General features: G+C 45.1%; 1 protein-coding gene across 1 annotated transcript in view; it reads right to left on the bottom strand.

The window, feature by feature from the left end:
- The window catches only part of LOC137544906 (apoptosis-inducing factor 3-like), a 234,219-nt gene extending 208,779 nt beyond the window's left edge, over positions 1 to 25,440 (bottom strand). Inside the window, exons 1-2 of the mRNA XM_068266005.1 lie at positions 25,296 to 25,440; positions 21,124 to 21,199 (exon numbers count right to left, since the gene is read on the bottom strand). The gene's annotated coding sequence lies outside the window, so the exon portion shown is untranslated. The remainder of the gene's footprint in view (positions 1 to 21,123; positions 21,200 to 25,295) is intronic.
- Between the last annotated feature and the right edge of the window lie 305 nt (positions 25,441 to 25,745).

Below are 25,745 nucleotides of genomic sequence, written 5' to 3'. Positions count from 1 at the left end.
ACCTCTGCCAGAGTACTGTTTGTTGTGAATATATATATACTGGAAAGGGCCCAAAACATTTCAGTGTTATCTGTTAAAATACTTAAAATGTCTGTGTCAAGACGAGCTGGACACAGACCCAGTCTGTTTATTCACCACTTGAGCTTCTTTTCCTATAAATCCAATCTTAAGAATTTTATACTGCAACTTTTGTATATAGAACAATCCAATTAGTAGAAAAAGAGGCCTTGCACATCCCTGAATAAAACTTTGTATTTATTAGAAGAAGATTAAAAGGCATACATTACTTATCCCAAGTGTAGCAGAGAGAGTTACAGGCAAGGGTGACGATGCGCCACAGTATGTGACGGCGCGAAACGGCCTCCCCACTTGCCTGTACCTCTCTCTGCTACACTTGGGATAAGTAATGTATGCCTTTTAATCTTCTTCTAATAAATACAAAGTTTTATTCAGGGATGTGCAAGGCCTCTTTTACTACTAATTGGACTTACAGCGTTGTCTGGCTTGTTGCACTCCCTTAGTGATTGATTCAGCCTCCTGTGCATGGTCATTTTTCTCCTGAATTACAATATTTGTATATAGAACAATTGTTTTTAAAAATGGACAGCTGAATAAAAAAAGGTATTCAAACAACAACAAAAAACAACATCCCAAAATATATTGTATATATTTAAAATAAGCAATTCTGCGTCAGGGTAACAATGGCATTTTATTGCAGCAATGAGAATGATGTGATTATTATTATTTTTCTAATTATTAAAGAGAACCCGAGGTGTGTTTAAAGCATGTTATCTGCATACAGAGGCTGGATCTGCCTATACAGCCCAGCCTCTGTTGCTATCCCAAACCCCACTAAGGCCCCCCTGCACTCTGCAATCCCTCATAAATCACAGCTGTGCTGTGAGGCTGTGTTTACATCTGTAGTGTCAGTCTCAGCTGCTCCCCCGCCTCCTGCATAGCTCCGGTCCCTGCCCCCCTCCCTTCCCTCCAATCAGCAGGGAGGGAAGGGATGCAGGCGGGGACCGGAGTTCTGCAGGAGGCAGGGAGAGCAGCAGACACACTATGGAGATAAACACAGCCAGCTCTGACAAGCTGTTTGTCAGCAGCGTGGCTGTGATTTATGAGGGACTGCAGAGTGCAGGGGGACCTTAGGGGGGTTTGGGATAGCAACAGAGGCTGGGCTGTATAGGCAGATCGAGCCTCTGTATGCAGATAATATTCTTCAAACACACCTCGGCTTCTCATTAAGACCCTGACCTCTCCTCCCCCCCCCCCCCCCTCGAAATCACTGCGCCCCCATGAGTGTCCCTCCTGCTCAGTAACATACAGTTAACTGTTTCCAGGCTCCAGCAGCAAACACTGAACAGGATAGGGTCTGTAAAAAAACAAACTATCCATGTCAGCCCGAGTTTATGTAGGTGTTAAGTAAATCAAGGGTCTTATCTATTTTCCATAAATACCTCACAATCCTTGCAAGATCCCTTGTAATGAACCACTTGAGGACTGCAGTGTTAAACCCCCTAAAGACCATGGCAATTTTCACTAAATTGGCCACTGTAGCTTTAAGGCCAAGCTGCAGGGCCGCATAACAAAGCACACAAGTGATCCCCCCCCCCTTTTTTCTCCCCACCAACAGAGCTCTCTGTTGGTGGGGTCTGATCGCCCTCCCCCCGTGTTTGTTTGTTTTTATATAAATATTTATGTTGTGTTTTTTAAATAAAATGTCCTATTTATGTATTTATTATCCCCCTGCTCCATCCATCCCCCCAGCCAGCCAATGACGCGATCGGCTGTCATAGGCTTCAGCCTATGAGAGCCAATCGCTCTCCTGTCCCCAGTGCAGCGCTGCTGCTGATCGCAGTCCCCCTTGGAGTCTGAAGGCGGGGCGGAGCTCCGCCCTCCAAGCAGGAGATGCGCAATCTCCTGCAAACTGCAGCCCCAGGACTTGACGCCAATTGGCGTTAGGCGGTCCTGGGGCTGCCTCCACGCCCACTGGCATGGAGCGGTCTAAGTAGTTAATGTATCTGGATGATACTTATATTTGCCAAAAAAAAATTTTCTCTGATTTTATGTTTTAACAGGAATAGATTCTGAAGAATGCTTACTAGCTGAAAGCTTACTGTTTTTATTTAAAATTTGCCAATAATTGGTATTGTCCTGATTCAAAACTTCCTATCTGTAAAATACAAGTTATAGTCTGCAGCAATGCTTAACTGCTAAGATTAGGAATTACACACACAGGCCCATAAGCAAGTCACCTTTTCTCCTGTGTTTTCTCTTATGTGATATTTTCACATCTTTTCATTAAAATGCCTTTTAAACCACCAGCAAGCAAGAATATACTCAAAATAATTTTAAAAGTACTTTTTTCACCTACTTGTTGGTACTTTCTCAATTGGAAAGTGCTGAAAAGTTATTTTTAAAAGGAGTTGAAAAATTATCTTCAGGTAGAAAACTCAGGAAAAAAGTTAATTACGTATGGGCCACAGTATTTCTCTCCCTCCTGCCTCTCCCCTTGCTTGTAGAGTTGTCAGACACAGGCTAGGGGCTGGAATGATTTGTCTGTGATCTGTCCACACAGGAGCAGCTTGCTAGCAAGTAAGGATTAAACAGCGGCAAGCCGCAGCATTAAATGTTGTGCTGGAGCCTCTTAACGGCTCCAGGACATTTTAATGTGTCACTTATCCCCACCGCTGCTGTGCATGCATGTGCGCCAGCCACATGTACCGTCAGGACACGGAGATCCATGATTGGCGAAGAGAAACAAGTGTTTCCCGAACCAATCACAGTGCCTGGAATGGACATGACCCCAAAGTGAACAATTCCTGGTAATTCAGCATAGTGTTTGTAGTGCTATCTAGTGGTGAAAAAGTAAAATTATACACACACCCCTTACATATTATATAATTACAAATTAAAGGGAGAAGTGCCAACAGGTGAAATTGCTCTGATCCGTTGGGGTATAGACCCCTCGGGGGTGAAGTGGTTAAAAAATTTTGTTATGCGACTCAAGGGTCCCAAGGGTTAGGCATCGGCAGGGGAATGGTTAAGGTTGGGCATTGGAGTTGGGTGGGTTCTGTGAGAGTAGGGTTAGGTTTAGCTGTAGTAAAATATGAGTAACATTTATGATCCTTTACTATCGGAATTACCATGGTAAAATAGCACACTTTTCATACCACATCAGGTGCTTATATACATATATAAGTACTGTACACAAACAAGTTAAAGAGCAGCTTTCTGTTTTTTACAAGGACAATGTTGACATATAATGCAGCCCTTCACAGAGTACAAAGAACCATTCATGTCTTTCACAATGCTCAGCAGATGTCTTCAATTCTATACTGTAAAATCTGTGCAGACACCAGGAATGAGAGAAAAGGGACTCACAAACATTTCTGTAAATATGACATGTAGAATGTTTTCCAGTATCAGCACAGTGGTGAAGGAAACTATTCATCATTGTAAATATATACAGCTCTCAGGATTCCATCCCACTAGCCTTTAAGTGAACTTCTCTAATGTATTGTCACATGACAGACAGAGTTGCTTAATACATGTGTCTTGGGACATTCCACGTGAATCTGTAAGCTCATCAAATCTCGGGAACAAAGCTTCCAAACTCAAGTAAAGTACAGATCTCGATGCATGTTGGTCATATTGGCTTTGAAACAAACAAAAAATGCCAGGCAGAAATTCTCAGATGTTCACATTGCTGTTAGAAAACAGTATTCTCCAGATAGGAAATTGCTTGTTAAAAAAATCATTAGAAACCATACAATTGATCTTTATTTGACAATGGAAACCTTTAACCCCCAACCAGGGTCGGATTTACCATTAGGCACTATAGGCATGTGCCCACAGGTGCCTGATGATGGAAAGGAAATGATGGAAAGGTGGCTCACTCCCCTCCCCTAGTGCCTTCCTCCCTCCTTCCCTATGCAGCGACCCGAGGAGATCATAAATGAGAGGTTACTCAACCCGCCCTCAGCATGAGATCTCCCTTCAGTCGGGGGCACCACTAGCTACTTTATACTGAGGGTACCTCTGGCTAACTAATGCTAAGGGGCACCTGTAGCTACCTATGACAGGCAAGGGAAGTAAGGGAGAAGTGACAACTTAGCCATCCAGCACACTTGCGGTGCAGTTTGGTGGGGGGTTGTAGGTTCATGGAGGACGAAGTCTAGAGTGCCAGGACATCTGTGCCTGTAGGCCCCTATGAAGTAAATCCGGGCCTGCCCCCAAAACTTTATCAGAAACACGTCTGGCAATAGTTGACTGAAACGTCCATGTCCACTTACTCTTCCTGAACACTGCTACACATCATAAGGGGGGTAGAGTAATGTTAAAAGACAGGGATTGTATCGATTGACTTTCTCTTTTGACTACACCCCAATGGCTAACTCTCTGAAATTAAATATCTAGAATAATTGTGATGTAATTAATCAGGACCACCTTCACGGGGACAGCTTAGGTCGTAGGGGGACTGCCAATAGTGGCCTTCAGGAGGTCCCTGATGATAGAGAATGTGCTTACATCCAGTGAAGTTCGCATGCCTGAAAGTCTGAACTGTCCCTGGCTAGGCTAGGGAGGTTCAAGGGAACACCCCTACCACATGCCACAGGTGTGGTCAATTGGTTGCAGGGTTTTTCCATGTTCTGTAGCAATACCCTCAGTTATCGGCTTCCTAGTCGCAGGTGCAAATATGGACCCACAAGATGTTTTCAAAACCTGTTCTTCACACAGCTCCTGGGAGTTACTTATTGGGCATAATTAATGCCATCGTTAAGGGTGAAGCCAAACGCTTACTTTTTAGAAATTTTGCTTTCTACGCTATTTAGGTAATAATACTAAAATGGTACCATAGTAATCCTCTGACTTTATGTAACTGGCAAACCGATATCAGGCAAGAGTTACCAGCCCTTAAAGGACAGGTCTGAGGTTAAAAAAAAAAAACCCAAGATCTACTTACCTGGGTCTTCCTCCAGCCTATCTGTCCCTCGCTGCAGCTCTGCTCCCAGCCGGTGTCCCAGGGTCCCCTCCATTGCAGATGCTGAACTCACCAAGTCGGCATCTGCTGCGCCTGGGCGAGTCCTTGGCTGAGCCATTTGCAATCGCGCTCACGTTGCCTAGAGCGTTCTGCACAGGCACAGAAGTACTGCACCGACACAGAAGTACTGCACCTGTGCAGAATGCTCCCGGCGATGTGCTAATGCAGACACAAATGACATCTGCAACAGAGGGGACCCTGGGACACCAGTTGAAAGCGGAGCTGCTGCAAGGGACAGGTAGGCTTCCAGGAGCAGGAAGAAGACCCAGGTAAGTAGATCTTGTTTTTTTTTAAACCCCACAGATGTGACCTTTAACCTAATTGGTGGTTATCCCGAGCTAGAGTCGGGGCGGAAAACCGCAGCTAAGAGCGGTAATCCCGACCTCTGCTCGGAGTAGCCACCGGAGGCTGTATGCAGAGCAATGCGCGCCGCGGGAGCATTTCTACATACCTCCCAGGGATCCTGACGTTGGTTGGCATTCTTCTTCCTCTCCTCCGGGGCTCTGCTTCCTGCTGGTGAGAGCGCCGGCTGTCGTCATGACGACAGCCTGCAATTTCACCTTAGAGTTGCAGCGCCACTCGGACGATGGAGGTCTAACTGCAGCGCTGGAGCCAGGGAGGTGAGTGATTGAAGAACTGCTGCAGATCTCCCTGGCAGCATGATTTTTTCCAGGTTTTAGGGTCTGAAAGGGTGCAAAAAATTGCACTGCTTTTAGATCCTAAAATTCCGAAAGAATCATAACGCCAAGAGGGTTAAAGAGGTTTATGAAAATCATAAAAAACTTCCAAAAATTTGATAAAGTTTAGACTAAATGTTTAGATCTCCATGATATCTCTCTCGACTGATGACATTGGTTAGTCCTATACTTTTCATGTCTAAATTTACACAGGAAACCCAATAAATGTTGATTGGGGTTCGGGCCCCAGTTTGAGACAACCTTAATGCAATGTTCTTGTTGCGCCAGCCTAGCGGCAGGCATTGTTGTAATTAAACTCCAACATTCAGTAAATGTTAATAGACAAGGAATGGAGATGCTGGCACCACCGGTGCATAACCCAGGGGAGCAGGAATACCGGGTCTCAATGCAAACAAAAGGAAAAGATGTTCCGCTGCACCGTAGGTTGGGTATAAAGCAATCTTCAGTTTATTGACACATCAGTAGATACACATATGGCTAGCCATATGTGTATCTACTGATGTGTCAATAAACTGAAGATTGCTTTATACCCAACCTGCGGTGCAGCGGAACATCTTTTCCTTTTATTCAGTAAATGTTGTCTTTAAAAAGAAAAGTCTGAACTGGCTAGAGGTAAACTGAGGGCCAAAGGCAACTATAGGTGTGGATCTTGTGCACAATGCTGCAGACAGGTAAATATGTCAGAATAAAGGTGGCCACACACCATGCAATTTTTTAAATATCTGTTCAATTCAAGAACTGCAATCAATTTTTCTGACTGATTGTAACGTTTCAAAAATATGACCAATATACCACACACCTATGTTCAATTTTTACCCAATTATGATAAAAATGATTGGAAACGCTGAGAAAATTGCTAGGGTGTGTATATTAATTGTCACTCTAACACATAACATACAATCTTTAGAAAAATTGAAGAAAAATTTCCAGCATTCCGTATCGATAAAAATCAAAAAAAAAAACATTTTGGGGAGATCCGATCGTATTTATTGAATTGCCTAAAAATTGGTTCATTTTATTGTATCGTGTGTGTGTGTGGCCACCTTAACCACTTGAGGATCACAGTCTACAGAGAAATAACTCTGTAAATGGACAATTGTGTGTAAAAAAATCAAAAGATTGTCATTTACAGAGGTATTTCTCCCACCCAGCATGGGTATGTGTAAAAATACACCCCAAAACACATTGTACTACTTCTCCCGAGTATGGCAATACCACATGTGTGGCACTTTTTTGCACCCTAACTGCGCTAAAGGGCCCAAAGTCCAATGAGTACCTTTAGGATTTCACAGGTAATTTTTTTCGAAATTTGATTTCCAGACTACTCCTCACGGTTTAGGGCCCCTAAAATGCCAGTTCAGTATAGGAACCCCACAAATGACCCCATTTTAGAAAGAAGACACCCCAAGGTATTCCGTTAGGAGTATGGTGAGTTCATAGAAGATTTTATTTTTTGTCACAAGTTAGTGGAAAATGACACTTTGTGAAAAAAACAATAAAAATCAATTTTCCGCTAACTTTTGACAAAAAATAAAATCTTCTATGAACTCACCATACTCCTAACGGAATACCTTTGGGTGTCTTCTTTCTAGAATGGGGTCATTTGTGGGGTTACTATACTGCCCTGGCATTTTAGGGGCCCTAAACCGTGAGGAGTAGTCGTGAAACCAAATGTCGCAAAATGACCTGTGAAATCCTAAAGGCACTCATTGGACTTTAGGCCCCTTAGCGTACTTAAGGTGTAAAAAAGTGCCACACGTGGTACCGCCGTACTCAGGAGAAGTAGTATAATGTGTTTTGGGGTGTATTTTTACACATACCCATGCTAAGTGGGAGAAATATCTCTGTAAATGACAATTGTTTGATTTGTTTTACACACAATTGACCATTTACATAGAAATTTCTCCCACCCAGCATGGGTATGTGTAAAAATACACCCCAAAACACATTATACTACTTTTCCTGAGTACGGCGGTACCACATGTGTGTCACTTTTTTGCAGCCTAGGTGCGCTAAGGGGCCCAACGTCCTATTCACGGGTCATTTTGAGGCATTTGTTTTCAAGACTACTCCTCGCGGTTTAGGGCCCCTAAAATGCCAGGGCAGTAGAGGAACCCCACAAGTGACCCCATTTTAGAAAGAAGACACCCCAAGGTATTCCGTTAGGTGTATGGCGAGTTCATAGAAGATTTTATTTTTTGTCACAAGTTAGTGAAAAATGACACTTTGTGAAAAAAACCCAATAAAAATCAATTTCCGCTAACTTTTGACAAAAAATAAAATCTTCTATGAACTCGTCATACACCTAACAGAATACCTTGGGGTGTCTTTTTTTCTAAAATGGGGTCACTTGTGGGGTTCCTATACCGCCCTGGCATTTTACGGGCCCAAAACCGTGAGTAGTCTGGAAACCAAATGTCTCAAAATGACTGTTCAGGGGTATAAGCATCTGCAAATTTTGATGACAGGTGGTCTATGAGGGGGCGAATTTTGTGGAACCGGTCATAAGCAGGGTGGCCTTTTAGATGACAGGTTGTATTGGGCCTGATCTGATGGATAGGAGTGCTAGGGGGGTGAAAGGAGGTGATTGATGGGTGTCTCAGGGGGTGGTTAGAGGGGAAAATAGATGCAATCAATGCACTGGGGAGGTGATCGGAAGGGGGTCTGAGGGGGATCTGAGGGTTTGGCCGAGTGATCAGGAGCCCACACGGGGCAAATTAGGGCCTGATCTGATGGGTAGGTGTGCTAGGGGGTGACAGGAGGTGATTGATGGGTGTCTCAAGGTGTGATTAGAGGGGGGAATAGATGCAAGCAATGCACTGGCGAGGTGATCAGGGCTGGGGTCTGAGGGCATTCTGAGGGTGTGGGCGGGTGATTGAGTGCCCTAGGGGCAGATAGGGGTCTAATCTGATAGGTAGCAGTGACAGGGGGTGATTGATGGGTAATTAGTGGGTGTTTAGGGTAGAGAACAGATGTGAACACTGCACTTGGGAGGTGATCGGACGTCGGATCTGCGGGCGATCTATTGGTGTGGGTGGGTGATCAGATTGCCCGCAAGGGGCAGGTTAGGGGCTGATTGATGGGTGGCAGTGACAGCGGGTGATTGATGGGTGGCAGTGACAGGGGGTGATTGATGGGTGATTGATAGGTGATTGACAGGTGATCAGTGAGTTATTACAGGGAAGGACAGATGTAAATAATGCCCTGGCGAATTGATAAGGGGGGGTCTGAGGGCAATCTGAGCGTGTAGGCGGGTGATTGGGTGCCCGCAAGGGGCAGATTAGGGTCTGATCTGATGGGTAACAGTGACAGGTGGTGATAGGGGGTGATTGATGGGTAATTAGTGGGTGTTTAGAGGAGAGAATAGATGGAAACACTGCGCTTGGGTGGTGATCTGATGTCGGATCTGCGGGCGATCTATTGGTGTGGGTGGGTGATCAGTTTGCCCGCAAGGGGCAGGTTAGGGGCTGATTGATGGGTGGCAGTGACAGGGGTGATTGATGGGTGGCAGTGACAGGGGGTGATTGATGGGTGATTGATGGGTGATTGACGGGTGATTGACAGGTTATCAGGGAAGATAGATGCATACAGTACACAGGGGGGGGGGTCTGGGGAGAATCTGAGGGGTGGGGGGGTGATCAGGAGGGGGCAGGGGGCAGGGGGGGGGATAAAAAAAAAATAGCGTTGACAGATAGTGACAGGGAGTGATTGATGGGTTATTAGAGGGGTGATTGGGTGCAAACAGGGGTCTGGGGGGTGGGCAGGGGGGGGTCTGAGGGGTGCTGTGGGCGATCAGTGGGCGGGGGGGGGGCAGATGTTTGGGTGCAGACTAGGGTGGCTGCAGCCTGCCCTGGTGGTCCCTCGGACACTGGGACCACCAGGGCAGGAGGCAGCCTGTATAATACACTTTGTATACATTACAAAGTGTATTATACACTTTGTATGCGGCGATCGCGGGGTTAACATCCCGCCGGCGCTTCCGTATGGCCGGCGGGATGTTACGGCGGGTGGGCGGAGCCAGTTGCCGGGGGAAGCGCGCGTCATCAATGACGCGATCGCTCCCCCGGCATGCCTAAAGGACGCGCCGCCTGAAGGCGTATTGCGGTCCTTTAGGCATCCACTTTGCCGCCGCCCATGGGCTGTGGGCGGTCGGCAAGTGGTTAAAGGGGCAATATGGCGAAAAATTGTAAAAATTTAAAATGAGATTATGAAGAGCTGTACTAGTCTAAAACCTGTCGCTTCTATCAGATTTCTACTACCTACTGTAAGTCACAGCAACATAGGAGAAAAGTAAATTATGGCTCATTTTACTCTGGAAAAAACGTACTTCTTATTTGTATATGTTTGCACATATTTTAAATTTTACAACTTTTCGCCATAGTGCCCCTTAAGGCTACTTGCACACCAAGACGTAGCGTTAGGTGCTACGTTAAGGTCGCATAACGTGCACCTAACCCAAGGCCTGGTGCTCTTCGATGTAGACGTCAGAGTGAGTCGCGTTGTGCAGCTCACTCTGGCGTCCATGATGCCGTGATGCGTACTCTTGGACACACGCGGCATCACGTGGTCCCGCCGGCCAATCGCCGCACAGAGCGGCCGCACCAGGAAGTAAACACTGCACATCACAACGTGCAGTGAATGTTAATAGCCATGCGCCTGGCCGCTCTCCGCTCCTCCCCAACATGACTGAGCATGTGCAAACAGTCTAACGCGACTTAAGCCGCTGTAACGCCGTAGCATGCTGCACTTTCGGAAGAACGTGCAGCGTTACATGTAACGCAACGTGGGCAGTGTGAACAGCCCACTTGTGTTACATTGCTGTATGTTGGGGGAGCGTTACAGGCTGCACTAACGTGCGCCTGTAACGTCCCTGTGTGTAAGCAGCCTTAAGCCAGATGGACTGGAAGGTACAGAATAATAATCTAATTTACCATTGCTATTACCCAGTGCTGCACAATGGTGCTATGCAGTTGTATGCATTTGATCTCAGGCAGTTGGAGAATAATATGTGCAACACTTCCCAACCATTAGCCTGAACACCGTTTTTATACTTTTCTCACTTTCTGCAAGCCATATACTCGGAAATATTCCTCTTTCTGATATCCAGCCATTCTCTATTTGGATGCCACTATTATCTTATTTGGGCGATTTTCCCAGCATGCAAATTCCTCACATTCTGCCTTCAGCTTCACTCCCTAGGTGTAAGAGAGTAGGATCTTTTACTGTCACTACTGTGAACTTCTGGCCTTGTACAGTGCAAAGTGGACTAGAAGGGAAAGACCAATCTCAGAGCTCTCCTCTGGCTGTTCTTCAGAGCTGCCACCATTGCATTCAGGAGGGTAATTGTTTGGATGTCAGAAGAGGAGTATTGCTTGCGTTTAGTTTGATAAGTCAGCTTGTTGTGCATGATCATTTATGCTACCTGTGTGGGCTAAAGCAAGAAGTGAACACAGCAAATTCGAGAAAATTTAATGAATGAATAAATTATTAATAAACAAACTGGAGTAGCTGAGAGCAGAGGCGTCGCTAGGGGGTTTGATCCGGGGCACCGCCCCCGAACCTGTTGCCATAGCACCGCAGACCCAATGTCCAGAACTCAGATCACGGTGACTCCGTCCGCCCCTCTCTCCCTCTTCCAGTCCGCTGCTCGTCCCGCATCTGATCGCGTCATTAGCAGAAACCAAGTATTGGGAAAACAGCCAGGAGGGAGAGAGAGGTCTGCGGCTGTGTGCTCCAGGCTCAACGCTGGAATCGAGGCATAGGTAAGCCACTGCTTGTAGATGAGCAGGGGGAGGAGGAGGGCAGCCCCTATATCTACCTACCTATACTGAAAGCCCCAAACCTACCAACCTATACTGAAAGCCCCATACCTACCAACCTATACTGAAGGCCCCATACCTACCTACCTATACTGAGAACACCATACCCATCTACCTATACCTACCTACCTATACTGAAGGCCCCATACCTACTTACCAATACTGAAGGCACCATACCTACCTACCTACTTATAATGAGGATACCATACCTATCTACCTATACTGAATGCCCCATACCTACCTACCTATACTGAGGATCTCATACCTACCTACCTATACTGAAGGCCCCATACCTACCTACCTATACTGAGGACCCCATACTTACCTACCTATACTGAAAGTTCCATACCATCCTACCTATACTGAAGGCCCCATACCTACCTACCTATACTGAAGGTCTCATACCTAGCTATCTATACTAAAGGTATCTATACCTAGCTACCTATCCTGAAGGCTTCTATACCTATCTACCTATGCTGAAGCAAAGCCCCCAGGCCCAGCAAAGCAAATAACTATAATGAACTAAAGGCCTTTATACCTACATACCTATACTGAAGACCCCTATACCTAGCTATCTATACTGAAGGTATCTATACCTAGCTACCTATCCTGAAGGCTTCTATACCTAGCTACCTATGCTGAAGCAAAGACCCTGAGCCCCAGCACAGCCCAGTAAAGCCCCTGGGGCCCCCACAGCACACAGGCCAGCCAGCCGAACACAAGACAGAAGCCAGGTGAGGGGCTTATTTATGTGAAATACTGCCTATTGAATATATTTAAGTTATACCACTGCTATGTTCATGTACATTTGGCCCCACCTATGACCAAGCTCACTTTCTGCAGCATGACCACACCCATTTTTTCCCTCTTGGTACCCAGTGGTGCGCCGAATCTCCCAAGAACCTAGAAACGCCCCTGGCTGAGAGCTTTCATGGATGTATTTATGTGAAAGTTTAGAAGTGACAAGACAGCTTATTTGGAAGATCACAGGTACAGCATAAAACCGGCTACTACGTCTAGAGCGGTGTTTTCCGTATTCTCTCTTACTCTAACGTAACGTGGGTTGCACTAATTGCACAGTCTACGCTACATTGTCAGTGTAAGTAACAGTAAACTGGTGTGCGCTCCCTGCACACGGCAGCTTTACCAAACTATTGTAGTGTCCATAGAGCTGGGAGGGAAAGAAGGATGAGCTGTGATCATTTAAATGCTATGGAATAATAGAAATTATGGTATTTACAACAGCCTTTAAAATATAGCACTGTTAGTACATATTTACAGGAGCGTTCAGACTGGTTAATGTAATCTTTAAAGACCATGTAATTCCACTTTAATGGAACAGATCTTCCTGCTCTATTGCCAGATACTGTGAAGTACTCACATCTGTAGGAATTGTACTATAACTTGAATGTATGAAGCTAGCTACTGTTCATGCTTTGTTATGGTCCATGTGAAGCTGAAGCAGGCCAACCAGATTATCTTCAAATGTACTTCCTGTATTCCAGCCAGGTACACGTCAGCCTAAACTGATGAATAAACTTTGAAAAGCACACAGGGAACAGTCTACAGGCCAAGAGCTTCTGCTTGTTCCTTAGTATTGGCTGAAGCATGCCAGGCCTCGCTACTGATCAGCTTGCCTCTGCTAGTTATCTCCTCCACATTCTCAGAATGTGCTACTGTAGTATATATGCTTCCCAAGAGTAGATTTATAACTTATCTTTCCCTAAGTCAACACTCTGGTGACTCCCCTTTCATGTACAGCAGCTTCCCTCTCATTCCATGTGCACCCCCCCCCCCCTTTCCAAGTGTAACATCCATGTACAGCAGTCCCTCACTTTCATGTACAAAGCCCTTAGGCAGTACCTCCTCTCTTACAATGTGTGGCTCTCCCTTTACAGCCTCCCTTTTCCATTTGCAGCCATCTCTTCCATATATAGACAGGGGCAAACGCAGGATTTTTAAGGGGGGGGGGGGGGTTCCTGAAAGGTCCAGAAGCACGTATGTCCCCGAGTGCTTCCGAATACAGGTGGCTCCATACTGCCCATGCACAAAAGTGCGCTGGCGTATTATGGAACAGCCTATCTTTGGAAGTACTCAAGGACACGAGTGTTTCTGAGGCCTTCTGGTAGCAGCAAATGTGAACGGGGTACAGCGCTGGAACAACTCCCCAAGAGAGGAACAGGAGATGGACTTAGTTTGGACAATTCAGTGGAATATGCTACATAGTGTCACATAGCGCAAGCGATACCCATATTATGCAGGGATATATGCATCTGCGGAAGATGGCGGCGCTATATAAATACTAAATAATAATATTTTGCCTCACCAGGATTGCACTTTTATTTAGCTTTCCTGTAAGACAAGAACACATAGCCAGCTCTAGGGGAAGAGGGCAACAAAGGTGAATGAAGGAGGCTGGTGCACACCAAGAGTGCTTCTGAGCGTTTTTCAAATCAACAGTGATTTGAAAAGCGCTTGACTAATGTTACCCTATGTGGGTGTTCCCACAGCAGCGTTGTGATTTTTTTCAAAATCGCAGGTATACTGCATGTAGCATGTTTTTGAGCAATTCATTCAAAAATCGCTCTGAAAATCACTTCACAAAATCACACTCACAAATTGCTAGCGATTGCTATTGTCATTTTGGCATGCACTAGCCCAGAGAGAGGAGTGGAGAAATTGAGAATAGCCTGAGATGGAACAGAGAACTTATCTGTATCGCAGTCCCACATCAGACAGGCTACTTGCCTGTAATCGGACTCCTGTCCCTGTCAGTCTCTCACAAAAGTCAGAAAGAAGCCCTCCTGGAGTCTAGGGACTGTCAAAAACTTTTCAGCTTGTTAAACACCTTACCCACACATGCAGTCATTATAACAATGGGGAGAGACCAGACAGATGTTTGCCCACGGACCCTGAGTCCAGGCAAGCTCTGCATCATGCTGTGCATATTTACCAGCTTGCCTGCACTCTAATTTCATCATGTCGGACACTTCTGTGCTGTGGAGAGTCCAGGACTCCATAATCAACATTCTCACACTGCAGGCTGCATCTTCTTGTGAGGGAAGCTGGGCTGCCTCTCTCATTCTATTAGCTGGAGGGAAGCACCAGAAGTAAGAAGGGAGGGAGAATGAGGCTGTTTATATTATGCGGGCTTCCCTGGCTGAATACACAGCTCAGTGCAGGGGGGAGGTTCCAGACACCCGGAATAGCCCCCTCAGTTCGCCAGTGATAGAAACCCTGTTTCCATACCCAGCAGCCCAATCGGACAGTAATCGATCTAGGCCCTAGCCTATATGGCCAGAAATCTAGCCCTGGTTCCTTCTAATAATCAAAGACTGAAAACTACGTCTGTCAGACCTGTCTGGTCAATGACTACAATTATTATTATTTATTATTATTATTATTTTTAGTATTTATATAGCGCCGACATATTACGCAGCGCTGTACAGTGTATATATATATATATATATTGTCACTAACTGTCCCTCAAAGGAGCTCACAATCTAATCCCTACCATTGCCATATGTCTATATTATGTAGTGTAAGTACTGTAGTCTAGGGCCAATTTTAGGGGGAGCCAATTAACTTATCCGTATGTTTTTGGAATGTGGGAGGAAACCGGAGTGCCCGGAGGAAACCCACGCAGACACGGAGAGAACATACAAACTCTTTGCAGATAGTGCCCTGGCTGGGATTCGAACCAGGGACCCAGCGCTGCAAGGCGAGAGAGCTAACCACTACGCCACCGTGCTGCCACACAATTCAGAGCGTATGCCCATATGACTGACCCAGAGCCCAACTCATAACACCTGCGCAAACTCCTACCTAACACAATACAACAGTAACCCTGCAGGTAGCTGTAGCATACAGTCTGGTAAGTAATGATCCACCAAACAGAACCTGGTAATACTTAGAAAGCAATGGCACATTAGATATATAATAGTAACATGAGGCCTGGAGGATGAGGCTATCCAGACGAGGTAGTAAGATGACAGCAGTGTCAGGAGTTCCAGGTGAGTAGCAAGGCAGACCAGGTATTACTTTCCAGAGATAGCATACTCAAGCAATCCGAGGTCGGTCCAGGCAGTGTTCATGCAAATCCGTGTCCAAGCAGAAGGTCAAACCGGGCGGCAAGCAAGTGTAGTCCAGGTCCCGAGGTGGCAAGGTTGGCAACAGGAAATCCAGCAGAGATAAATGTGGTCAGGATACAAGGCAATAGTCGGAAACAGGAGATCCAGCAGAGATAAACGTGGTCAGGATACAAGGCAACAGTCGGCAACAGGAAATCAAACAGCGATTAAATGTGGACTAGGTGCAAGCAATATCCAGCAATAGGAATCCAAGTTAGTGAGCGTATACCCAGCAACAAGCCAAAGCTAATGCTATCAGAGGCGATGACAGGGGGCGCTCACTGGGTTTAAATACAAGAACTAACCAATCAACACAAACAGAATTGAAAACCAACCAATAATCATTCAGCGTGTCAGCTGATTAGCTGACACACAGCACATACATGAGCTACTGTTTACATCTGCGGAGCGCGTACTGGGAACGCGTCCTCCACTTATCCAATGGCCACTGAGAACCACCCTGCGTTCCACTGACATCAGCGGCTCGCCGAGACCTGGAAATCCGAGTTGCAGCCCGGATCTCGGCGTTACGCCGCCATACAAACACCGCAGACCTTACAACATCATTAAAGAGAACCCGAGGTGGCATTTTATTACGTTAGTGGGGCACAGAGGCTGGTTGGGCACACTAACACCAGCCTCTGTTGCCCCATCGTGTGCCTCAAAGACCCCCTGCTCGCCGCTATAGCCCCCGCAGTGCTGGCGACACGCAGCGCGTCACCAGCACAATGTTTACCCTAGCGCTGTCTGTCAGCGCCGCTCCCCCACCTCCTCCGCATCGCCGCTACCCGCCCGTGTCCCTTCCCTCCTATCAGCGATGCGGAAGAGCGGCGCTGACAGACAGCGCTTAGGTAAACATTGTGCTGGCGACACGCTGCATGTCGCCAGCACTGTGGGGGTATAGCGGCGAGCAGGGGGGTCTTTGAGGCACACGATGGGGCAACAGAGGCTGGTGTTAGTGTGCACAACCAGCCTCTGTGCCCCACTAACGTAATGAAATGCCACCTCGGGTTCTCTTTAACTCAGAATCATTTATTTTGGCAAGCATGACCGGGTCATGCCCGGAGTTAGGTTTGGCACATACAAAGATTCAGCCTTTACAAAATAATGCAATATAAAGAACCATACAAGATAATGATTAAAGACATTGTAGACTAAGCACTTGGGAGCAGCCGATAAAGGTACAGTACAGATGTAGTCCCTTACATACAGAATGTCAATGATGGGGCCAAGTCCGTGAACCTAACAAGGAGGGGAGGAGGAGATGGTAGGTGGGTGGAGTTCAGGAGGTTGATGGCAGAGGGTAAAAGGAGTTCCTGTGCCTTGTGGTTCTAGAGTAGATGGCCCCAAAACCTCCAACCTGAAGGGAGGTTATTGAAGTAGCAATTTCCAGGATGAGGGGGGTCATTAGCTATCCTCAACGCTCTAGAACGCAGTCTAGAGTTGGGTGCAGGGAGAGGTTTCCCAATGATTCTCTCCGCTAATCTAATGACCCTCTGGAGTTTGTGTCTCCCACTGGCGGAGGAGCAGGTGTCCAGACCATGGATGGAAGAGCAGAGATTCTGTGGTGGCGGAGTAGAATCTTGCCAGGACTTCATAAGCCATGCCAAACTTCTTCAGCTGGCGGAGGAAGATGAGTCTTTTTTTAGGCCTTCGCCAGGGTGAACGAATGATGTCATGTCTTTGTATCCACTTTGCATCCATTATTTCCTAGCCTACATCCCATTCCAATTAGCATTTTTTTCTTAGGAAATCTTGACAATAGTTGGAGACTGTATGTGGGTATAAACATATTAAGAATCTACGTTGTATTTTAACAAACATTATTTCAAAGAGAAGATCTGAAAGAATTACTATGTGGATAAGAAAAAGTGCATGAAAAATTGGCAGCAACGAAAAACATAAAAACATGGAAGAATGGCTTGCCTCTACTTGGCAATAATGCTTGCAAAAAACGGAATGTAGAAAATGGAGACTTCACCACGGACACCCTGTGTTGAAGGTGTTGAAGGAGAGGGCTGCCCTAATGGGTGGAGGTAGAAAAGTTCCATAGTGTTGGAGCAGCTCTTGAGAAGTCCTGGAGGCGTGCATGGGACTGGGTGATGCGAGGGGTGGTCAACCGAAGTTCATTGGAGGAGTGGAGTGATCGGCTAGGTGTGTACCTCTGAGTAAGATCGGAAATGTAGGTTGGACAGGTTTTGTGGACAGATGTGTAGGTCAGTTAAATATGAGAATATTGTCATTATTCTTCTAACAAAATAAGGTTCGGACAACTGGAAATTGGCTGACCATGCTGTAAAAATTGAGTGGTGTGACCAGTGGCAACTGGCAAGCTATGTATCCAGAATCTGGGAATTGGGAAGAGAGATTTGAGTGGTTAACAGTTGTCTCTGGGGGAAGAGGTATTGGGAATTGTCAAGGAGTACATTGCATTGACCAAATCCAAAAAAATGGGTTTCGGACTTCTGCACCTAGTCATTCTGAATTAGGCGACTAGAGTTTATTGCAGCTCTCAGCTAGAGGTTGAAAAGTACTTTACTTCATATTACATAGAAAGCTAAAAAAATCTCCCAGCTGTTTTTGATTTCACAGTGACGTTGTGTTGCCTGTGACAGTAGGAACGCAATGGATCAAGACAGCGCCGCCGCACGCTATCCAGATATTTGTAGTATATTGTAGTGGCAGTGCCATATGCGCAGTCACCCACCAATTCCTGTTCCCTTTGCTGCAGTTTGCCATAAAGCCTCAGTCCCTGAGGAAATCCTGAAGGCAGTCAGCACTGCAGGTAAAGCAACCTTTTGGATTGGTTGGTGAGCCCACACACAGTCCAATTTCGAGTGTTATACAATCGATACAATCTGGGATCTTATATAGAGGCCAGGTTGCTGCCACCAATCCGCAATAAAGCGTGCGAATGCGCTAAGTCTAACGCTAGCTAAATCCTGTGGGAAATAGGGTTAATTTGACAACCTTTCTAGAGATAGCAAAACTAACAATATTAATATAAAAAACAGTTATGGTACCGTCTCTACGTAGATATGAATCCGTTTGGCGATGTTCCAGAACAGCACTTAGACAAATGATTTTTAATTGTTTATTTAAAGAAATAATGCAAAACAGAAATTTAGCAAATGAAACAAATCGACACAGGAATGCTAAAGATTAAATGGGAAAATAGCTATTAATAATCTGAGCAATTTGTCAAGTTACCGTGTCCTTTGCGATAATAAGTCCAACAGAAGATACGAAGTCCAGTTATGGAAAGTTCTGTGGAATAGATAGAAGTCCTTTGGTAGAATGAAATGCCTATCCTTTGATGGTATGGATGGCTGCAGCAGGACTCTCTCCCAGCTTGAGTGTCCAGTCGGTTTTAACCCTTTCTTTGCCACTTGCCAGAGGGTGTGGATGGTAACAAGAGAGGTTTCCCCACCCTTAGCAATCTGACCTCAGACTGCTGAAGTCCGCCGCTATAGTCTGAGGGACCGAATTGGCATTTTCTCCAATTATGCCATAACTCAGCGGATATCTGATATATCATATAAAACCCAACATTTTACATTCCGTCATCATGCACTGAACCAATCGATATCAAACTCACTTGGAGTGACACCTTGCCTGTCTATGTAATCGATATCTCGCGCTGTGAGGCAACTATGTGATCGATTAATGTCTTAGAAGGTGTGCTGCGCTGGTGGCATGACGCACTGCTAGTTGTGGACCACTGGGCCTAAAATGTTCCGAAATATCCATCGAATTATTGACTACTGTGAAATGAGATATCAAAGTCTCATTAAGGGGCATGTCTCTGGGTTTCTAAAGGACAGGCTACATGCAGGAATGTGAATGGGTTCTAATCATTTTACGATCCGGTCTGTTTGTCCAGGCATAGATAGTATCACCTTACATGTATGAACCAGTGACTCTGCCATCATGGTTTATGGACCCCTATCTAGGCAGAATAAACACCACATCATTTCCTCTAATGCGTGGCTGGCTTGGACATGCAGAATGTTTTCTTGTCCATATATCCTTTTATCAAAAAGTACCTTTGTTGTAGATTTGTGAGCTATGTGAATGGCTCTGGTTTTAAGCCCCGTCTACACGGGGAGATGTTGAGGAGATGTTGTGGCGATCCGGCGGCTCGATTAGCCGCCGGATAGCCTCTTCCGCGTCCCCGCGCGTGCCCGCCGCGTCCCCGCTCGCGCCGCATTCGATTCCCCGCTCGTTCCCGCCGGCGCCGCTTATCCTCCGCTCGATTCCCTGCCATTGTCCCCTCACGGGGAGCGAGCAGGGAATCGGCGGAAGCAAGATCCGTCCTGTCGGATCTTATCAATCGAGCTGCATCAGCGGCTCGATTGATAAGGAGCATTGCGGCCGCATCTACGCGTGTAGATGCAGCTTTAGGGTAAATGGCTTCTCTCAGTAAGTACAAACAAACACTCACATCCCCCCAGTGCAGGGGTTGTGAGATGGAAGAACACTCATTTTCTAAAAGCAGGCTAATGAATTTAAAGGGGTACTCCAGATCATATTTTGTGCTCCTATTTGAACGATACCGCAGATTGCATGGTTCTGCTGGTAAACCCAACCGTCACAGTCCCTCTTCTTTTTGAGTAAATTGGAGAGAGGTCTACAAACAGTTTGATAGTGATATCGCCCAAAACAAGATCATCCTTTCTAGCCACTTGCAGCATTGCCCCTTTAACAGTGAAATAATGCAGATACTCCACAGGCCACAGGGTGTCTACCCTTTAGGCCTCATTCACACATGCAAAACACTAGCAATTTTGCTAGCGTTTTGCTCTGGCGTTTTTTGGCGATTAATGCCAAAAATCGCCATTCACACTTCAGGCGATTTTTTTCGCGATCGGCGTTTCTGTAGCACTAAACGCGACTGCCGGAAAATCGCCTGAAAATGGTTACAAATCACCCACGTGAGAATGGGCCCATGGGTTTCTATTGCACTAGCGCTTTCAAAAGCGCTAGCACTTGAGCGTTTTGCCATTCAGGCTCACATCTTTGTTCTCTCAGTCTGGTTAAATATTGGTGAACTGCCACAGAGCAAATTCCTTTACATCAAGTCACGGCTTCTGAAATTCCACTCAATCTCTGGTTATTGCACTAAGAAAAATTATCAAGGATTTCAATATTTAAATTTAACACAAGTTACTAAATAAGCTTTTAAGATGTCAACATTGGCACTGAGCTCTAAAGCAGAGTTGAATTATTCTTTCTGGGCTTGCAGCCAATCATTTCTAGTGCCCAGAGCTGCCATTTCAGCAGTTTTGATTCAGCTCTGATCGGAATGTGGAGCTCAGTCTCTCATATTGGAGGTAAGGTCATCCCGGGTGAGTATTCTGATATGAATAATGTCACTTTCAAGAGCAGCAGGAGGTGAGGGAGAAGCAAGTAAGGCATTTGCTGCTTACCTGTTCAAATGCTTGTTTTACTCTGTTCTGTTGGAGGTACCATAGTCAGTGACAGCCTTCAGGGTCCGTATGTCACCTGTATAACAAGCAAATGGTGAGGACTACAGTCAGCAGTTGCAGGCAGGGCATCTTCATATAGCTCTAGCTGTGAACAGTCCTAAGGTGGCGACACACGATACAATAATATCCAATTGGATATAAATTCGATAAAAATGATCGGCTGTACAGAAAAATTGAAAGCTTTTTTTTTTTTTTTAATTCGTTCAAGAAATTTGAATTTCCCATTTTTATTTTATGTCCGAGAAAAGAATTGGGAGTGGTAGATTTTTATGAAAATTGAATGGTGTTGCGGGAAGGGTGGCCTTAGTGAAAATGATTACCATTGGGAGGCTCCTATTCCCCCTTCAGACTGTTGCTCTCCTCCTGAGACATAAAGATAGTCAGGATATTAACTCGGCTTGGTCCAGATTTATTTGAAGGTCTAGAAAGTCCAGAGTGGCCCTTGCTAAGCCATCTCCACAAGGATTTGGGAGGTCAGAATCTAAACATTAGAGTTGGTGTCACCCGGTGCGGAAACTCATGGTTTCACCCGTCTCTTACGCCAAGAACCTCCAACCTCACCAGGCTAAACAAAACTAATCATACTTTTATTTTGCATATTTACATAGCCTTAGTTCACTCTCCCTTAGCCTGGAGCTTGATGTCACCCCCTCTGCTGGTGACACCTGGTGCGGTCCGCACCTACTGCAACCCCCTAGTGACGCCACTGGCTGTATTGTTAACGCACGCCCATGATTGGATAGTGAGTACAGAAAATGATTCTAATATAGCCCTGTGTTACCCGCACAGCGAATCATAGAGGATGCCAGGACAGGCCCACTCAGGAGGGGAGGGATGGAAGGCATAAAGGTCAAAAGGTCAAGCGTCAAGGCTCCACATCCCTAATGTGGCGAAAGCCTGGGCCCATATGCAATTATCTTTTTCACCTGGGTTATCTCCTAGGAGATCATTTTCATCTTCTCTAAAAAATAACTTTTCAGCAGTTTACATTTGAAAAAGTACCCAAATGTTGGTGAAAAAGTACTATCAAATTTATTAAGTATTTTCTTGCTTGCTGGTGGTGTAAAGGGTATTTTATGGCAAGGTGTGAAAATATCACCCAGGAGAAAACTCTGGTGAAAAAGTTAATTGCACATGGGCCCTGATGGGCCCTGATGGGGGACGAGCACATGGCCACTCTGCTAGCCTGACCGGGAGGAAATGGGGGAGAGCCCACAATCTCTAAGCCTGTTATGAAAGGAGCCGCATGTGAGTGCATTTAAAAAAACAAAAACGTTTTAGTGTATCTTAATAGAATGACGCTATTGGTGCATTCTTTTACGAGGTATCGCTATCCACTGAGGAGGCTATATGAACCAGCACACTGGTAGGGTCTATCAAAGGCCTAAGGAGACCATACAGAGCCCAATGCGATCTTTGAATAAATCTAATAGTGGTCACACCAATTGGGTGGAAATTTAATTTAAATGACCACTGTCGTTAAGTGTAAAATTTAAAATAAATGTAAACACAAACCAATAAGAAGTATTTTTTTCTTCCAGAGTAAAATGAGCCAAAAATTACTATTTTCCTACGTTGCTGTCAGGTACAGTAGTTAGTAGAAATCTGACAGATCCGAAAGGTTTTGGACCAGCTCATCTCCTCATAGGGGATTCTCAGTACGGCCTTTATTCTTTATAAAGACACTCCCTGCAAAGATTTTATACAAATATGCTGTCCAGCCTCCCTGCTTGCTGCACACTTTTTTGGCAGTTGGATGGAGCAACTGCTATTTACTAAGTGCTTTTAATAATAAATAAAACACTGAAGACCCCCCATGAGGAGATGAGCTGGTCCAATACCTGTCGGTTCTGTCAGATTTCTAAAACCTACTGTAAGCCACAACAACATATGAGAAAAATAATTTATAGCACATTTTACTCTATAAGAAATGTACTTCTTATTTGTATATGTTCACATGTACTTGAAATTTTATGATTTTTGCGATAGTTGTTCTTTAATTTAAAATCTGTATTTTAAGACCTGAATGGTGTTCTGGTGGATTTCACTTCTTGTAATGAGAGTTATTGACACTGTTTAACAGGCCACTCTGAGGAAGCTGAAGGGAGTTGTTTAATACGAAAAGCAAGATGACATCTAAAGGTATGCTATTGTGTTATGACAGTGCCCAACCACACAGATTGTGATACAGTAAATCTCTTGGAAAACTGGTTCTATAGGCCTAATCTGACTTCAGTTTCATACCGGTTTCCCAGTATGAAAAATAAACTTTGTGGCAGCGATTTTAACCTGTTATTGATATTAGGCAAAATCTGCATGAACAGGATCCAACCGTCTGCCAGCAGGATTTTGGTTCATGTATCTACCGCTTACACAAGTACCTCACCACAAAAGCAAATAAGTTAAAAAATTGTGTGACGCTGGGAATACACAATACGTTTTTTTCAGCAGATTTTCTGTCCGAAGGATTTTCCGATAATTTTTCCGATCGATTTTCTGATAATTTTTCTGTTCCATTTCCATTCACTTCTATGAGAAAATCGATCAGAAAAACGATCTAAATCAGATCGGACCTGTCAGAAATTATCTATCGAGTCATCTATCTGCCAAAAAAACTCATGGGGGTTGATTCACTATAACTAATAGCATGCCTTATCAGAGTTAACACTCCTTATCAGAGAAGCATAGCGAGTGCTACGAACTTTTGCCTGCTAATTTGCAATGACAAGAGCTTCACTTGTCCTGCCCTGAGCCCCTGCGGGTCCAATCACTTTAAAGGACTTTATCCTCGTACTTTGATTGGCCCAATAGGCTGCCTGTCAAGTTTCCTGTCAAGTGACAGGTAGCCAATTGGGCCAATCAAAGTGCAGGGATAATGTCCTTTAAAGTGATTGGTCCCGCAGGGGCTCAGGGCAGGATAAGTGGAGCTCTCGTCATTGCCAATTAGCAGGCATAAGTTCGTAGCACTTGCTATGCTACTCTGCTAAGGCACGCTATTTGTTATAGTGAATCAACCCTATGGTGTATTCCCAGCATAAAGGGGCTCCTTACAAAAACAAGATGATCTTAGTGGTAGTGATCAGTGCTTTGATCACCGTACCATAATTACCCTAAAGCAGTGACCCACAACTCCATTCAGTAGAATAGAGTATCAGCAGTATCTGCTAGTTCTCGCTAGAAAAGGTGGCAGTATGTGGCCTATTAACGTGCATTGCAGCCACATACCACTAATTTGTGATGATTTGTGGCAAATGAGTGAAAAAGTTTTTGACACAAACCTCATTGCTCTCCATTGTAGACTCTGCCGTACTCCACTTCAAAAAGGGACTATGATTTTTGGTGATCAGTAAAGTGCTGATCCGGTGATTGCTACATTATAAACATGGCAATTGTGGCATAAGGATTAACGTGAAATATAGAAGCGGTTTGGTAAAAAAATAAAAAAAAATACTAAAAATAAATGAGTTGGGAAGTGGGAACGTTACTTTTATAGTATTATAGCAACTATAATGCATGTAAAAAAAATTGCAGCGGTAATGTTGGCGCTGGAGATAGCTGCTAGTAGTGCATTGGTAGAGTTACAGATATTCTACTATTGGGCAATGGGTAAGGCCGGGTTCACACTATTCCACAAAAACAATGTATGTGTAAATTGCGCAGTAAGCGACTTGAGCGGATGCGCAGGTACCATTCACACTGGCCGCTGCATTACGTCGCCACCCGTCCGCTGGTACTTTCACCGTTTTTCACGTCATCTTGCACTACCTAAATATAATTATTGGGCACTGCAAGTAACATTGTGATCTATGCGGTGCCCATTTTAGGCTCGACAAGACACAGAACATTTATATTGCGCTTTTCTTCTGGCAGACTCAAAGCAACAGAGCTACAGCCACTTTAGGCGCACTCCATGGGCCACCAGGATCATTAGGGGGCCTTGTCCAAAGACTCCTTGTGAAAGGGCTCAAGTCCTACATCAAAGGCAACAGCCTTACCAGTATGCTATCCAGCTGATTTTACCGGACCGCCGTCGGCACCCAAATTACCTGCTTCGTAAAATACTTTCTCTGGGTACAAGACACATGAATTTACATTTTCTTTCATATACTTACATACTGATTCTATTTATGCCTTCTACATGCCAGAAAGGGAACTCAGCTTGCCACTTAGAACAATACAAAAAGGGGAAAATCTTGATCTGACGAAAGCAGAATACATCAATAAAAATATTCAACACTTTCATAGAGTCTTCCTGCTACTATCAGGCACCTAGATAATCCTTCTTTCTGTCTATCTCATTCTTTAAATGCCCACTGGCATATGAAGCACTAATCACTACATGTGTAGCGTTTAAAGCCATCATTTAATCCTGCTAATCCCCCTTGCTGGAAACACAGGCAGTCATGTCTTTCACACTTATTCATACCTCCAAACTTGCAGAGACGGACAACAAAATGGAAAAGCAAGGCAAAACATATAGGGAGCTTTAACGCTATTAACCTCCCTGGCGATACAATAAAATCGCCAGGGAGGCGGCGCAGCACTTTTTACATATTTTTGTT

This window comes from Hyperolius riggenbachi, chromosome 2 (assembly GCF_040937935.1).
Source record: "Hyperolius riggenbachi isolate aHypRig1 chromosome 2, aHypRig1.pri, whole genome shotgun sequence".
Taxonomy (NCBI): domain Eukaryota; kingdom Metazoa; phylum Chordata; class Amphibia; order Anura; family Hyperoliidae; genus Hyperolius; species Hyperolius riggenbachi.
Note: the sequence above shows the minus strand (reverse complement) of the source record. Positions and strands in the feature narration are given on the sequence as shown.